The sequence below is a fragment of the Protomyctophum parallelum genome, assembly GCF_964188405.1.
Source record: "Protomyctophum parallelum genome assembly, chromosome: 1".
Lineage (NCBI taxonomy): Eukaryota > Metazoa > Chordata > Actinopteri > Myctophiformes > Myctophidae > Protomyctophum > Protomyctophum parallelum.
The window spans coordinates 32,541,162-32,558,480 of NC_139697.1; positions in this window are offsets into that span (position 1 = coordinate 32,541,162).

The window sequence follows — 17,319 nt, forward strand, 5'->3', positions numbered from 1 at the left end:
ACGGCTCCCAAATTAACATGCATTTGGTCGTGATGTATATTTTGTGTGAAATGACCCTTGTCTTGTAACGGCGATGGTGGAATGAGTGGGAAGAAACGGAGGCAGCAGGCAGGTTACAGTCTACGAATCCGATCAGGTTTATTGACAGGATTCACTCAGTACACAAGGCAGCAGGCAGGCACGGGCTGAAGGCCCCGTGCCCTCAGTCAGGAGTTACATCGTAGCCAATATCAATGTGAACACACGCAAATGGTCTCAAATATTGCATTATATTAACTTCAAGACCCTCCTCCGGAAACAAACAGACGACCTCTGCTTGTGGTAGCCAATCAAAACGTTGTATTCACAGGATCTGCCTGTGAAAGGTAGGCGGGACATCTGGCATGTAGCTCATGTCTCATACTAACTGTATACGGTTTATACCAATAGGACTAATTAAACATCTATACTATATTATACTATATATGAAGTATGCAGAACCTTATTTAACACATAATGTCACAAAGGTAGAATGTAATGTATTATTAACAGGTCCAACTAATTAAGCACAAATACATCGTGAACTCATTTAGAGCAGAGAGCAGAGAACTCTCTGAACACACACACACACTGTGACACACACACACACACACACACAGCTGTTGGATTGTAGTTTGAGATATTTCACCAAGATTAGAACTGTCCCCCCACCCCCTAGGGTCTTGACAGCTTCTAACGAAGACATTGTTTTCACAGGCCTGCTGGCTGTAAATAACTCTTAAGCAGTTTACTCTTTCTATGAAGTCAGTAAGTCACCACAGTTTGCATGTCCTGTCAGCCTGTGTACCTTATCTGATCCATATTCATCAGTCGCAGACCCCCCATCTGAAAATATTTTGTGCCAGGGACCCCTATACAAGTTTTGTGTATTTAAAATGTTCATATTTGATTTAGATGCTTTTGATATATGTTGTTGCATGGGGACTTTGTGTGTGTTCATGCGACCTAATGGCTTCTATTGGGCCTGTATTTGTAGACCTGTCCGCTTGTACGTGATGAATAATGGTCAGATAAGGTACACAGGCTGACACAGTTGGGACATGCAAACTGTGTGACTTCATATAGAGAGTAAACTGCGTAGAGTTATTTACAATCGGGCATGTAAATACAATGTCTCTGTTAGAAGCTGTCAAGACCCTAGCGGGTGGCGTGACAGTTATAATCTTGGTGAAATATCTCAAACTACAATCCAACAGCTGTGTGGTCAGGGAGCTTCTCCTGCTCTCTGCTCTAAATGAGTACTAGAATGTATTTGTGCTTAAATCAGTTGGACCTGTTAATGATACAATACATTCTACCTTTGTGACATCATGTGTTAAATAAGGTTCTGCATACTTCATATATAGTATAATATAGTATAGATGTTTAATTAGTCCTATTGGTATAAACCGTATATACAGTAGTTAGTATGAGACATGAGCTACATGCCAGATGTCCCGCCTATACTTTCACAGGCAGATCCTGTGAATGCAACGTTTTGATTGGCTACCACAAGCAGAGGTCGTCTGTTTGTATCCGGAGGAGGGTCTTGAAGTTAATATAATGCAATGTTTGAGACCATTTGCTTGTGTTCACAATTTCACATTGATATTGGCTACGATGTAATACCTGACTGAGGGCACGGGGCCTTCAGCCTGTCAATAAACCTGATCGGATTCGTAGACTGTAACCTCTTGCCTGCCTCCGTTTCTTCCCACTCATTCCACCATCGCCGTTACAAGCCAAGGGTTATTTCACACAAAATATACTTCATACGTCTCTGGCAACACTTGCTTTGAGGGGTGCGAAGTTCAACGAGCACCAACCAATAGGAAAGAATAGGAAAGTGTTGTAAACAGCACTTCTTTCCTATTGGTTGGTGCTAATAGCAGCCATGTCGCTTGTAGTTTTTCAGTGAGCCGACCCCTCCAACATAAGCAAAGTGCACACACGAAAAACAGCACTCAACCAGCAATGCATCATGGGAAAACTGACGCGCTTCAAGCCTTAGCTTGCAATAGTTACGTGGAAGGTTTTTTCAGTCAGCATTAAAATGGAACACACTCACTTTGTGCGCATTTCCATGCTTCATTAGCTTTCACCTTCTGCAGACAGGCACTCATTAGAAGTTAGTTATGCTAATATTGAAAACCAGTAAACACATGCATGCACAGCAGACAGTCCCTGGGTGTCTTTGCCCTGCGGAGCCGGAACACGGGAGAAAGAGGAGGATTGTGGGAATTCCCTCTACCCAATCTCCAATTAATTAGAACCAACCCTGTCTGAGTGACAGTTGCCCTCCCGTGTGTGTGTGTGTGTGTGTGTGTGTGTGTGTGTGTGTGTGTGTGTGTGTGTGTGTGTGTGTGTGTGTGTGTGTGTGTGTGTGTGTGTGTGTGTGTGTGTGTGTGTGTGTGTGTGTGTGTGTGTGTGTGTGTGTGTGTGTGTGTGTGTGTGATGCATTTAAGAGTAACTACATGTGAAGTTATCTGTGTGCATCTGTCTCTCTGTTAGTGTGCGCGTGTGTGTGCACCTGTGGTGCATTTAAGACTATATATAGGCTATGTGAAGTTATCAAGTTTTGCATGTGGATATATTCATGTGTGTTAAGTATCTACATCTGTCTCTCTGTTAGCGTGCGTGCACAAACTTATAAGATGGGTCACTCTGATGAATAATGTATCGGTTCATAAACTTTGCCAAGTTCAGCACCCCACTGCCATTACAACACACACACACACACACACACACACACACACACACACACACACACACACACACACACACACACACACATTCTCACTCTCTCTCTCTCTCTCTCTCACTGACCAATCCCTCTTGGCCATATGTCTCCATCCATCTCCCTCACCTCCTCTATCTGTCTTCATTTTAACTCCATGTCTCTTCCTGCCTCCATGGTACAGCAGCAGTGATTCTCTCTCCTCATCTCAGCCTCCCTCTTTTATCCAGTGCTCTCACCCTAGGCCTGGGGCCAGACCCGATACAATTTAAGCATTTAGCAGATACTCTTATTCAGAGCTATACTTATACATGCCAGATTCAGTGGTGGGAAGTTCATTGTTAAGAACTGGAAGTCTGAGGATTTGCCTCCAGCACGGTTCACTCGGCTTGGTATTGTGGCTACTTTAGAGAAGCTATCTTTTAAGATGGATATTCAGTTGGATCATTTTAATTCGAAGTGGAACGTGTACCTCAGTCATATTGCAGGACATTGATGGAATGTACTCCATGGTCAGGTAATGCCCTTGTGATTGCTCGCTGTTATTTTAATATACATACGATACGGTAGATGATGCTGCCTTATTGGTCGTGTAAACCGTCGGATCAACATGGTGTCCGTGAGGTCAGATGCACAGTCGCTGAACGGCTCCATATATGCAGATCTAGGTGAGGATGTATGGCTATCCAGGGTTTGATGAGGTCAGTGTCGTGATCTTCATATATGGAGACGGCCATATATGGAGGTTTGAGAGGCGCTAACCACTAACCCCTCCTATGCCCAGCTTTGTGTGTTTGTGACAGAAAATTGAGGACGACACAAGTGATTAGCCGTATTGGATAAAAAGTCAGGACAGAAACGTGAGGACGCCAATTGTGATAGGCCGGAATGTGATGATGTATGATGATAAGAGCGCCCCTCACTTCACACGCGTGTGATTTATTTACTCAAAGTATTGTTGATTATAAAAACAAATGCAAGATCAGTCAGCAAAACAAGGTTAACAGTCACGTGAGTACAGAGAAAACACTGTAGAGCCTAAACAACATTATAGATAACATGCTTAATATTTTGTGGTAAGAAATAAACTATAAAATAACAAAAAACAAGTAACCAACATGTATGCATAGTAAACTAGCATATTGAATAAAGATTACAAGGAGTGAAGCAATGCCCGTACAGTGACCATGTATGTTATTACCGCAGGTCGCATTTACTATGAAATCGCGCATTTCCCGTCAGTCAGTCACCCCCAGGCATGACCATATATGGTCATGCCTATTGCCTCGTGACATCAGGAATGGAGATCCCTGATGTCATCAATATTAAGCCCATGGAGATACCTGATGTCATTAATATTGGCCAGCAACTCTACATCTGACCTCAAACCCTTAGATCTCCATATATGGAGCTGACCTGTTCTGACATTCCATATGTTGATCCTTCCCCATTGCTCGCTGTTATTTTAATATACATAAATCCTTGGATGGCCCTTTATAGGGCGATGTCGCTTCTCGCCTTCATGCATCTTATTGGTAGCTCACTAAATATTACGTAACTTATACCAAATGTGGAATGCCCTACCAACAGCCACATTTTAAACTGACCTAAAAAGATGGCTGTCCAAAAATTATAATTGGACTTAAATAATTATATTCCCTAGTTGCTTTCCACCAGATATTCAAACAATTTAGTCCCTCAGCAAGCTCCACATAAGAAGCCCTGAGAGTGACATCCTCTGTAATTGGAAATTTTGACTTTTGAACACCCTTTTAATTTTTTTCAAGAAAACATTTAAAGTACGCCAGAGAGAGAGAGAGAGAGAGAGAATTCAATCCTTTTCAGAGGCTGCTTTTAATTTGGATTGTCACAATACCTCAAATTCCTCTTCATGTTTCAGGTTTACATACAGTATGTTTTTTTGCATGTCTTGTCTTTAGCTATTGAGCAGAAAAATAACAGATCTACAAGCTCATAGTGCGGCACGAGCTTGTAGATCTTCTATTTTTGAAGAATTGTGAAAATGTGGCGCAAATCTTGGAATGTATATTATTTCAGAGCAAACGTTTTTAACTCATATCTTTGCTCCTGGGAGGTCCCTGGAACAACATATTTTCAGATGGGGTCCGCGTCCAAATACAAATAATTCTGGGGGTCCTTGACATGAAAAAGGTTGAGCACCACTGACATAGAAACATAGTAACCTCAAATGACGTTACATATAGGCTCTACAGAGCCGAACCGACTTTTATTTGGCTCTAAAATAGGAGTATGAATCGGCCCTTAGACGAATAGCAAATAGACGATTTGCATGCTCAAAATGTGTCATACGCAGCGTGTTGTGAGCTTGTGAATCTGTTTTCACCGAATGTTTGCTTATTCTTGCCAGATTGTCCACTATTTCCACGGAATGTGAAAATAGTGTTGAATTGTTGCCTATTATGCCCAGAATATGTGACGGCAGGGATGCTAGGGTCCATGTGGTTAAAATCCAGGCAGATTCTAAGCTCCTCTTAAGCCTTCAGGCTCTGCTCCTGGGTGAAATTGCCTTTAGACGTCAAGTTGGAGGCTGGTCGAGCCTATCAGGCTCTGTAATATAAAGGCTATTTCAAAATAGATTATGACTGATTCCATCACATCGCTCAGTGCTGGCACCTGCTCCACTAACACCTCCGCGTTCGTCTCACGTACAGGGCTTAAGCCCAGGTTCTGTCAGTGCGCTGCTTTGTTTTCAAGTGGTATATGAGATGTACGTGGTTTGATCCCCAGCTCCCCCTGGCTTTATGCCTAAGTGTCCTTGAGCAAGACAGCGCACCACTAACTGCTCCGGATCCGCCAACAGGTTGGTGCATTGCATGGCTGTTGCCATCGTTGTGTGAATGTGTGTGTGGGAATGAGTGAATGTAATGCACCTGACCTTCTGAAATGCTAATTTGTATTATATAATCTATTATAGTTAAAGTGATGATAAGAGTTCCTAGGTTATTTGTTATTGTGGTTTTATGTGATGAATTCCTGTTTAAAAGTTAACTTTTATTATTTCATATTTTGGTGTATTTCTTTTAATGTTGCCTTGCCGCTTCGAATCCTTGTACTGTAGGACCACACTGGAAATATTCTATATCATTATCCTTGGTATGATTTATATTGTGTATTCTACTTGTATGAGTTTTTACAAAACTCAATCAATCAATTGATGAACATAGCATTATCGGTAAAAATAAACTTTGGATAAAGGCAATCATTTAACTTCCCCTACAACTCAGAGTTCCACTCCCTGAGCTGTTCCCAAATGTGTTGAAACACCTCAGCAACTCCCTTGCTGCTTAGCCCCTCCATCATAGAGGGAACCATGCTTCCCTCTATGATGGATTAGCCAGTGCAAGTTGACCGGCGGCAGCTACTGTAAGTTAGTCTCGTTTTGGTTGGGAGAGAGCTCGCTTGTTTTGAGACGCAATGGCATACTGCACTGTTGTTTATCAGCAGAGGCCACAAATCACACAAATTGGCTTTAAAAATTCCAATTAATTTGTGTTCCGTTTTCCACATCTCTCACAGAGTTCTCAAAGGGATTAAAATATGTTTTATTTGTCAGTCAGTCATGCAATTATGTGCAGTAAAATGTTGGTAGGACATTTACTTACTTTATAAAAAGTTAATTATGTTAAAACATTTACAAAGTGATATGAACAAGCACACGTGTCTACAGCACAGTTATAGTTTGAATGGAGTTTCTAGGTGAAAGTAGGCTATGTAGGAGTAGTTATGTGCTAACGTTTTGGGAAGATTATGCCATAGGGCAGGCCCTACTATATAAATTAAGTAAATATAAAGTGAGGTGGACATGAGTGTGCTCGCTGAAGTGAGCCAGTAATTATAATAAAGATCACGGCACCACATCTTTAATAATATAAATAAAAGGCATGCAGAGAGAGAGAGAGTGAAAGGTGGCCTGAGGGAAGAAAGTCTTTCTGTGTCTCTCTGTGGTGCCTGTGTGTGACAGAGCAGACGTGTGCCTGATCATAGCAGTCCATCACTGGGGTGGTGCTTCATGTCCTTCTGAATCTTTTTATAGCTCTGCTCAAACACCTGACAGTGTATGAGTCCTGCATGGAGAGGACTGAACCGCCTCCTGTAGGTCCCGGGATGAGCTATTTGTGTACAAGACGGTGAATAGCCCCTGTCAGCATGGTCGATCAGTAGAGGGATTTCAACACCGGTCTGGGAGACCTTGTATTTTCTCAGCTGTCAGACGTGGCCTTCCTTGCCACAGTGTCCGTTTGTGCATTGTCCTCATATCAGAAATGTGCACTCCAAGGTACTTGAAATTGCTCTCACCCTCTCTCTCTACCGCTGTAACTTACAGAAGTCCACAATCATCTGCCGTCATCATTCAAAAAGAGGCTGTGTTCCTGGCACCAAAGCAACAGATCTGCCACCTCCTCCTCCAGGTAGGCACTCTCGTCGCTGTCATTACCGGCTCGGCATTGTTGTGTCGTTGGCAAAATCGATGATGGTGTTGGAGGCTGGCGCTTACAGTATACCTGGCCACACAGTCATATGTGTACAGCAGAGGGCTTAGCACGCAACCCTGGGGCACTCTGGTGGTGAGAGTGGTTCAAATGTGGCTGCCCACAAATCCAGGACCCAGGCTCACACGTGCCTGGGTCCTGGACTTCAGTCCCCAGTTAGACATTTTAACATCCAGCCTGTGGTGAGTGGGGACTATATTGCGGTGTTAAAACTGAACAAGTTTATAATCAAATAACCATATGAATTTATCTCCAAAGGAGGTGTTCAAATGTAACACTTAATACTAAGTAATATGTTATGGTGTACATTTGCACATAGCTGGAATTTGTCCTCTGCAGTTAACCCACTTAGCCAGAGATGGAACCAGGACCCTTCCTGTTCCCAAATGGTCGATCTGCCTCCAGAGCCACTGCTGGCCTTTTGAAGTGCCTTTGAATAGAAACATTGTGATATGGCAGAGCATGGGCGCTGTGTGCTTTGATCCATGAGTCTGGGCATTGTCTGGTTTGAGCGGAGCGGATACATGCCATGGACAGTGTGGCTGAAGCTCTTTGAGCGGAGCGGATACATGCCATGGACAGCGTGGCTGAAGCTCTTTGAGCGGAGCGGATACATGCCATGGACAGCGTGGCTGAAGCTCTTTGAGCGGAGCAGATACATGCCATGGACAGCGTGGCTGAAGCTCTTTCCAGGACATTTGGACAGTGCTCTGCAGTGAAACGACAGCACATATTTCCACCCACCCGTCCCTGTTCTCTCTGAGTGACAGGAAATATGGTAATGAGGGGAATGAATGGTGAGTCTCTAGATGCACATTTCACTTGCCTCTCTGTGTGTGCATGTGTCCTGCACAGACTGTGCATGACCGTGTGTGTGTGTGTGTGTGTGTGTGTGTGTGTGTGTGTGTGTGTGTGTGTGTGTGTGTGTGTGTGTGTGTGTGTGTGTGTGTGTGTGTGTGTGTGTGTGTGTGTGTGTGTGTGTGTGTGTGTGTGTGTGTGTGTGTGTGTGTGTGTGTGTCCAGCTGCTCTTTTGGCCATGGTAGCCATTACTGAACGCCACCAGGCAGCGGAGCATGACACACACCAGCTGCATACACACAGCCACACACACCTCCACTGAGAGAGAAGATCTATGCCAGTGAGCGAGAGAAGAGCAAAAAACTAGCCATACCAAAACCCACGACAGTAAGAAGACGTGGTAAAGACACCAAATGTAGACATTGTGCAGATAACTCACACACACACACACACACACACACACACACACACACGCATAAACATACACAATGCATAATCACTTGCAACACAGATATATCACGTTGACCTCAGTGTCATATTGTGTGTGCGTGTGCACACGCGTGCGCACTGCAGTCGAAACACATACAGTATTCAAATGTCATTTATCGTGTGCTCTTTTCTTTCTCATTCCCCACACAGAGAATCTCATTCTAAATTGGATTATTTTGCTAAATGTGTTCACTTGAGCAATTGTGGTACTCAGATTATGGCAGCAATACTGTATAACATGGCTATTTGTACGGAAGGCGAGCACACTCAGCTGTCTTCTTGCACTGCCGGCCATGCAATTGTTACACAATAGAATATTCTCTGCATCCATCTCAGAGACCTGTTATGAACAAATCGAAAGCAATTGAATGCCATGATCTGCTGATCAAATGCATGACTAAAGAATAGCTAAAGTGTTTTCAAAATGGGCGGACAATTATTTCTAAATAAATTCCATTTAGCGTCTCCTAGCCAGTCAAACAGCTATTAAAACATTTAATGTCTTAAACCGATATTACTATTCTAAGTTTGCACAGTATAGTCATACGGTAATTTTGGTTTTGCCACACCTATTAGTAGCCTAACACAGCAAGCCACATGATGACGTTAAGATGACGTCCTCCGGTGACGTTCAGAGCCATGATCACAGCCCATATGGGGATGATCTTTATGTCATTTCCAGGACGTCTTCACCAGTTGAAATAATATAGCTTATTCTGGGCCAGATCTGGCCTCTTATCGGACTCTCTCTGATTCATCCAGGGATGTACTGTTGTACATCTTAGTGGGCAGAATTGTATATAGTCTATAGTCTTGTTTTGACTTGATCTGGCCCCAATCGAGACGTCACTAATTCATCCAGGTCCTGACCATGCTTGCTGGGAAGCTAGAAAACAATTAAAAGACTATAGCCTACTAGCTACACTGCTTCATTTATGCTGACTGACATTTGCTGTGACCCATTTGGTCACACATGCCAGCGCTCGCTGGACATCTGACTAGAAGGGAATAACTTGAGCAATCCACTATCCAATTATACTTCCCATAATAAACCACAGCAGGATTCTTGTCTACACACATTTAGGTATCAAAGTTAGATTACAAATGATATTCTGTTCATGACATATTGTGAAGGTCAGATTCTCAAAGTGTCCTGTTGGTGTCTATTTCACTGTGTCTTATAGATTTCTTATGCCGGCGTCCTCTGAATGCATTCCAATACAACTGGACTTTCACGGTTAGGTCGACAATGTTCCAGACATAGTTCTACATCTTATTTGTCTGAGCTATTAAGTTTAGCAATAGACTACAGCCACGTTCTTCTTGTGACCTGCAGGATCATTTCAATGGCCACTCTTTTTTTTTTTTTTTTTATCAAATCAGAAATCACAATAAGACACGTTAACATCATGAATGACTTAAAGAAAACAAAACACATATAAAACACATAACAGCAAAAGCAAATAACACAGAAACAAAAAACAAACAATCCCACCCACCCCTCCCCCCCCCCGAGACCAAAGATGCCACAAAATGTCATTACTCCTACTACTGTGCAATGGAAACAAAAAATAAATAAATAATGATAATAATAAGCCCATTGGCGAAAAATGGCCACTCTTTAGGATCTCAAACGCTGGCCAAATTCAAAGCACAACCTTCAGCTGTTAGCATATTATTCCACTGGCATCCTGAGCGTGTGCTGTAACCTTGGAGACGAGCATACTCTTTTTGTGTGTGTGTGTGTGTGTGTGTGTGTGTGTGTGTGTGTGTGTGTGTGTGTGTGTGTGTGTGTGTGTGTGTGTGTGTGTGTGTGTGTGTGTGTGTGTGTGTGTGTGTGTGTGTGTGTGTGTGTGTGTGTTCATATACCATTGCATATTTAATCAGGCGTTATTAAGAGTTGTCATGAAAAAAAAAAAAACGAAGCAATTATTATATTTGGTAAGTACTGTAACAATGTCAGGCTGTGTGTGGGTGTGTGGGCATACTTGTGCATGCATACATTAGTATTCATTATGGGGAGGGTAAAATATTAAGTTATTTATATATATCATTGTATGATGGCCAATGGAGCAGTCAGGTGCAACTATGACATCACACTGCTCAATGTCCGTGTGCGGTGTGGCAGGTGTGCGTGCGTGCATGTGTTATGCTGCCAACACTGTAGGCATTCTCTCTTGCCCCCCCACTCAGCCCACCTCTCTGTCTCTCACACACTCTCATGCACTTGCTTTCAATCCAGTGTGGGCTGCGTACATTCCACAGGCATCATTGCCAGTGATGAATAAAAACATTATGCCGCCATGGATATACGTATGAAAAAAATAGAGAGATTATCCATATACACCGTGGCCGATAGATGCATTCTCTCCTCCTCTCCTTCATTCTCTCCATTCATCCATGCCCTCCCATACACCCCTCTTCCATCTCTCCTCTCCCTCATATGTTATTCCACATTAGCCCAACTCCCTCTCATCTCTCTCTGTCTCTCGCTGCTGTCTGGCCAGCTGACATGGAACGATAGAGCGCTCTGTCATCCACGCTCGCGCCGCACTGTGCAATCACTTGTCAGCTGAGGGACGACGGGAAAGCCTGCATGGTGTGAAGCTATAGATCGCGTGGCAACGTTTAGTTGGTTTATTCTTTCTTTTCTATCCTCCCTTGCGTCCTTCTGTCTCTCTCTCTCTCTCTCTCTCTCTCTCTCTCTCTCTCTCTCTCTCTCTCTCTCTCTCTCTCTCGTGCACCTGCTCCAGTTCCCTTTCTTATTCATTCTTTTTTCCAGCACTTGCTCACCTATTTACCTCTCTTTGACTGGTGGAGGTTAGTGGCTAGTGCTGCTGCCAGTGTCAGTCAGGACCGGCCTATTTAGGGCAGCTAATTCATCATGGTCTGAGAGCTTACATATGGAACGTATAATTACACACACACACACACACACACACACACACACACACACACACGTAAACAAAACCCACTCAGGCCCCCTGATTTATGGTCATGTCACAGGAGAAGAGCCACGGAAACTCAGAGGAGATAGGCAGGAGAGGATGAAGGAGAGAGAGAGGGGCGGGCCGCGGGAGGGAGAGCAGAGACAGGATTGAGGTGATACCTGGAAATAAACAGTTTTTTTTGTAGTAGTAAGTTAGTTAAAGAAGCTGCAGTCAAATAAATGAAATATATGTATAGATGTGGGGGGAAATGAAGAATGTTATACATACAGAACTTCAGGAGACATATCTCCCCATTGGTATAGGCCCCGTCAGGCCTATAGCAATGGTTCTCAACCAGTGGTCCGGGGACCGTCAGTGGTCCTTGAGGTGGTTCCAGGTGGTGCGCAGCTAAATGAGGGGAGTTGGTAACCAAATGGACCAGTGGTGTTTATGGTACCACATCAATACAGCATGGAATTGTACAGCAACGACGACAACATATTTTCAAATCTGGGTCTGAGAGGCTAAATCTCATCATAATGGTGGTTCCGTGGCTCAAATGCCGAATACATAATGGACTTAATATATGAAAAGGGTTGAAAAGCACTGTCGTAGACCATTTGTTGAGAAGCAAGCTCTAATCTGAACCCAGCAGTGGTCCCCAGGTTGATTCTCAGTCAGGGTGGTGGTCCTTCATATAGAATCAGTTGAAAACCCCTGGCCTATACCACCAAGGTTTTGCATTGTTCATTTCACAGCTCTGCATAATTAGTTTCTGGATCGGCTTTCAGAGACTCGTATCTCTCATTGTTGTACTGTAATTCTCTGGCCCCATTGCTTTTTTTCAGACCCCCTGCACTTGTCTCACTTACTTCTGAGTCTGCCCCGTGTGATGCTCATGGGTTTAAAATGCCTCAACTGGGCCCGTTTCTGCTGCGGTGGCTCGGCGTCAATCAGTAGAAGGCCGACGAGGCGGGGCTGCAGTGGGGATGAGGAGAGACAGAGGGAGACCGCCAGAGAGAGAGAGAGAGAGAGACCAGGGTAGCCTAACAATGAAAGATCTATGACAGGCACTGGGAGCAGACGGCACCTTTATCTGCCTATTATCAACCAAATCGCCCCCACTGAGATTCTGCACGAGTCGCAGCTCTGAACAGCTCCACTCACTCTCTCTTTCTCTCTCTCTGTCTACTCTCCCTCTGTTCTCTGTCTCCGTCTCTCTCTTTCTCTCTCAACCTCTCACTCACTCACACATTCTCTGCACTTGAAGTTCCACGTTTCTCTCTCTGGGAAGATCAAACACCCCTCCCCCCTTCACCAAATTACTTTTCCTCGACATCAGCTTTCACTCTCTTTATCTTTTTACCATTCATTTACCCTCTCACTTACCCCCACCTCCCACTCTCTCCTTTCCTCCCTCCCTTTTTTGTGGTCTTCATGTAGGCGATACGGCGCTGTGTTGCTTTGCTATACTTGCCTATCGGGCCATGGCTCTTAGCCATCTCGTAACGTACGCGCCTTGTTTGCACGAGGTCCCGGGTTCGCCTCCCGGCCGAGGCTATACGTCCACATCTGTTCACCTCCCAGCCGAGGCTATACGTCCACATCTGTTCACCTTCTCTTCTCTCCAGCGTTGCTTATAGGCTACCTGTCCCCCCCCCCTCCACCTCCCCCCTTTTCTCCATCACGCTCCTGCCTGTTTGCATGTCCCTGCTTGTGCGTAACCCACCTCACATGTTAATCGATAAGAGCCCCTTATACCCGTCACATCGCCTGCCCGTCAGCCCCCCCCCCCCCCCCCTCTGCCCCCAGCCTACCTGCTCCATTTGTTTTACCCCCCCCCTACCCCCCTGGGAGTGCAAGGCATCTAGTGTGAGCGGGTTAATGTTCTGGCTGTTTGAGATACGCTCGTGACATTTCAATCCGGCACCTGTTTTTCTTATCGTGGCTGATTTGAGAGTGTGTGTGTGTGTGTGTGTGTGTGTGTGTGTGTGTGTGTGTGTGTGTGTGTGTGTGTGTGTGTGTGTGTGTGTGTGTGTGTGTGTGTGTGTGTGTGTGTGTGTGTGTGTGTGTGTGTGTGTGCATGTTTGTAAGTAGCCTCTGCCGTGCGTGTGTGTGTGTGAGTGTCCATGTTTGTAAGTAGCCTCTGCCGTGTGTGCGTGTGTGTGTGCGTGCGTGTGTGTGCATGTTTGTATGTAGCCATATAGCCTGTGTGTGTGTGTGTGTGTGTGTGTGTGTGCATGTTTGTATGTAGCCATATAGCCTGTGTGTGTGTGTGTGTGCATGCGTGCGCATGTTTGTATGTAGCCATATAGCCTGTGTGTGTGCGTGTCTGTGAGAAAGAGAGACACACAGAGAAAGAGCAGAGAGGGAGGCTTAGTTCAGTCAGAGTTTCAATGGGCTGCAGTTGCAGATAAGGGACTAAATGAATGCGTATCGTCATGTCGCCCCCATGTGGCAGCACAGGGGAGAACCCCAGTCCCCAGTAGTATAGCCACTACTGTTGAAGCATCGTAAATCCAACATGTGCTGCAGAGATACACATTTAATCAAAATGCCACCGTAGTTCAGCAAACATACTGATTATGAATCCGTAAATCTGGAGGCAAGTCGATATAGCAACCGCTGCTGGCATTAAAACAAATATGAACGCCGGGTGACACGTACGTGGTGACGGCTGTGTCCAGAGAATGGACGACGTGGAGAATGTCAGACCAGCAGGGGTTGGGAGGAGACAAATAGCAGAGCTGGCAGAATGCAGGGCGAATTAAGGACAAGATGCATGAGGAGGTGGAACCGAGGTGAACAGTCCAGAGGCAGGGAGGGTGTGTGTGTGCGTGTGCGTGTGTGATACAGCCAGGCACACACGAACACACTATGGAGGCCAGTAGCCTTCAGTGAAAGAGTATAGGCCTACAGTGAAAGAGTCAGGGAACATTTGAAAGCCCCGATAACGAAATTGAAACGGCTCTCCGGAGGATTTGATCAAGTGAAATGAAATAGACTGCACGGGAGAAAATAATGAAAACAGAGCTGGAGGGGGCTGACAACACCAGAGAGCCACAGAATATCACCAGGAAGTCAGAAGTCCTATATTGGCCAAAATGGGAGAAAGGGAGTACAATTGCTCGAAAGAGAGAGTGCGAGTGAGCAGACAGAATTTGGAGAAATTGGGCTCTGCACTGTAAAATCCTGGGAGTGTAAAACTCTTGAGTGTACACAATTGACATGTAAATCCTATAATTCATACTTAGTTGCTGATGCCGGCATTGCCGGTGTCTCACAGCAAAAATAGCAGATCTACAGAGCTTGTAGATCTGCTATTTTCGGTGCGAGGCACAACACGCACCCGAGTATGAATCATTAGGCTTAAACGTCCATCATTTGGTTCCATTTGTACTATATCATCATCGGAGTCCAATTGACTCAGGACTTTACTGCGTAGAGTCGTAGATGGGGAATGGGGGTTTTCGGAGGGTGGGGGGGTGGAGGGCGTGGGGGGGCGGACAGACGTGCAGCGCATCAGCTACACACGTAGTGGGATTAGACGGCGGGGTGGCTGCACCGCCGGGTCGACACTTTCTCAAATTTTGATTTGATATGAATTCAATAAACGCCAGCCGATCTGCTGTGCCCCGGGTGTAATTACCGGCAGAACAGTGGGGGCATTGTGCGCCGCGCCACCACCTAAACGCTCCCCTGCTCGCTTCCAGGTCAGCGCTGATCGTGTCTGAGAATGTCAATTATCGCCTTAAACGCCGTCTGAGGAGCAAGAGAGATGAGATGGGGAGGGAGGAGAGAGGGACAGAAGGAGGGAGGAATCTTGTCTAGTTTTTATGTATATGTTTTTGTGCCCTCATACATAGCCTAATCATGTCTATATGTTGTTATACCGTTGTTTTTTTGTGTTCTCTGATTCTCTTTGGATGGTAATTTTGTTTGCATGTTTATTTGTATTTGTAAAAACCCAAATAAAGAGTTGATTACAAGAGGGAATAGAGAGGGGGACGGTCAAGGAGGGAGAAGAGAGGGTACAATTGCGAAGGAAGATTATGAGTGCAGATGGAGCAGCTTGGAAGAGAGGGAAAGAGAAAGCAAGGGGTGGAGATGAAGAGTGTTATGAGAGGAGTCGGGGCTGTTGATAGAATACTAATGTCGGTTTCATTGTTAATGGCTCAGAGGTAGAACACAAGACTGAGCTGATTTAGACTTTGATTTAGACTTTGTCATACAACAAAAGCAATGGAAATTGCAGATCTAGAGTATAGCCTACAAGCTGAACACTGTTCTTAGCTCTGATTTTGTTTGGATGATAATTTTGTTTACATGTTTGTAAAAATAAAGTGTTGATTTCAAGAATAAGGAGGGAGGAGAGAGGGACACAGACAATGGGGTACTCTGACAAAGCACACTATAAGTCAGATATGGTCGAATTGGCGATGCGACGTAGGTGTGAGGGCCGCCTAGTTCCCCCAAACTCTAGACGTGCAGGCCGTGTAGCGCACTATAAATGCGCAAAAATGTCTTTGTGTCTGCGTATCCGTTCTTCACATGTTTGATTTTCCTGCACATAACTCGAGCACCATCCAACTGATCGACTTCAACCAACCAGCGGTTGCACAGAACCGAAAATGTAAACACCTCTGTGTCTGTCTGTGTCCCATTTAATGTATGGAGATCTGTATCTTGTCATCTGTCTGTCTGTTTTTCTTTTATTCCCATGTGACAACATCCCTGGTGTCATAGGCCGGCCTCCAAGTAGTCTTTCTTCCTTTTATCCCCATGATAAAAGGATCCCTGTCACCAATTTGAGGTCATCATACTGTAATAGACAAAGTATGGGTGCTGCTCTGACAACGGGTACTGCAACGGTTACTGTATAACGGGCATATATTATTTCAAAGTAACTTAATGTAATTCCTCCCTTAACTGTTAAGGGAGGAATAATACTTATAGCCATGTCTGTAGCGAGTGTGTTAAGGCTTACCACACTCGCTACAGACAGGCAGGCTATAAGTCTTATCCTCTTCAATTCCTCAGTGAAATTGCTAGGGGTAAATTACCTGCAGAAGAGATGTGCAGGATCGTTAAAACTGTTTGAGTGAGTTATGTAAATGGACTTCTAGAATAGCTATACTGTACCCCCACTATACAGCTTTATGTTTGCCTTTGTTGTCAGATTTGCGGCTGCTGCTATTGTAGCTGATGGTGGTGGCCGCCCTGCCGCGGTTGGGGAGTGGGGCTGGTTTGTCAGAGAGGGAGCAGGAAAGGGGTTCAGAGGGGGTGGCTGTGGGTGGTGGAGGGCTCTGTGGGCATTACCTCGTCTGTCTCCATATAGGGCATTACCTCATCTGTCTCCATAGGTGTGGGCCTGTCCTCCCTGCAGGTTGGGTTAGCTGCAGCACTAGCATTAGCAATGCTCTGTTCCAGGCTGCTTTGCCATTGTAAGCAGCAGCCTTGTTTGCAACCCCCTGCTGTTGTTGCTGTTCCTGGACCTACTGGGCAGCCTTCTCATCCTGTTCGGCCATCTTGCGCTCCCTCTCCTGCCCCACGGCCGGCTGTCTCCTCTGCAGCAGCCATGGCTTCTCCATGTCCATGTCTGTGGTCTCCAGGAAATGTCTCTTTTTGTCCTGGTGGCAAGCTTCCTCTGCTGAACCACGAGAGACTGGACCTGTCCCTTGAGGGCCTGCATGCTAGCAGTGGTGACCAGCTGGTGGTTGCTCTGGAAACGAGCCGCAGCCACGTATTTCACTGAGGAACCATCGTCATAGTCATCAGGGTCTTCAGCCGTATCTATGCTCATGTTGTTCAGACA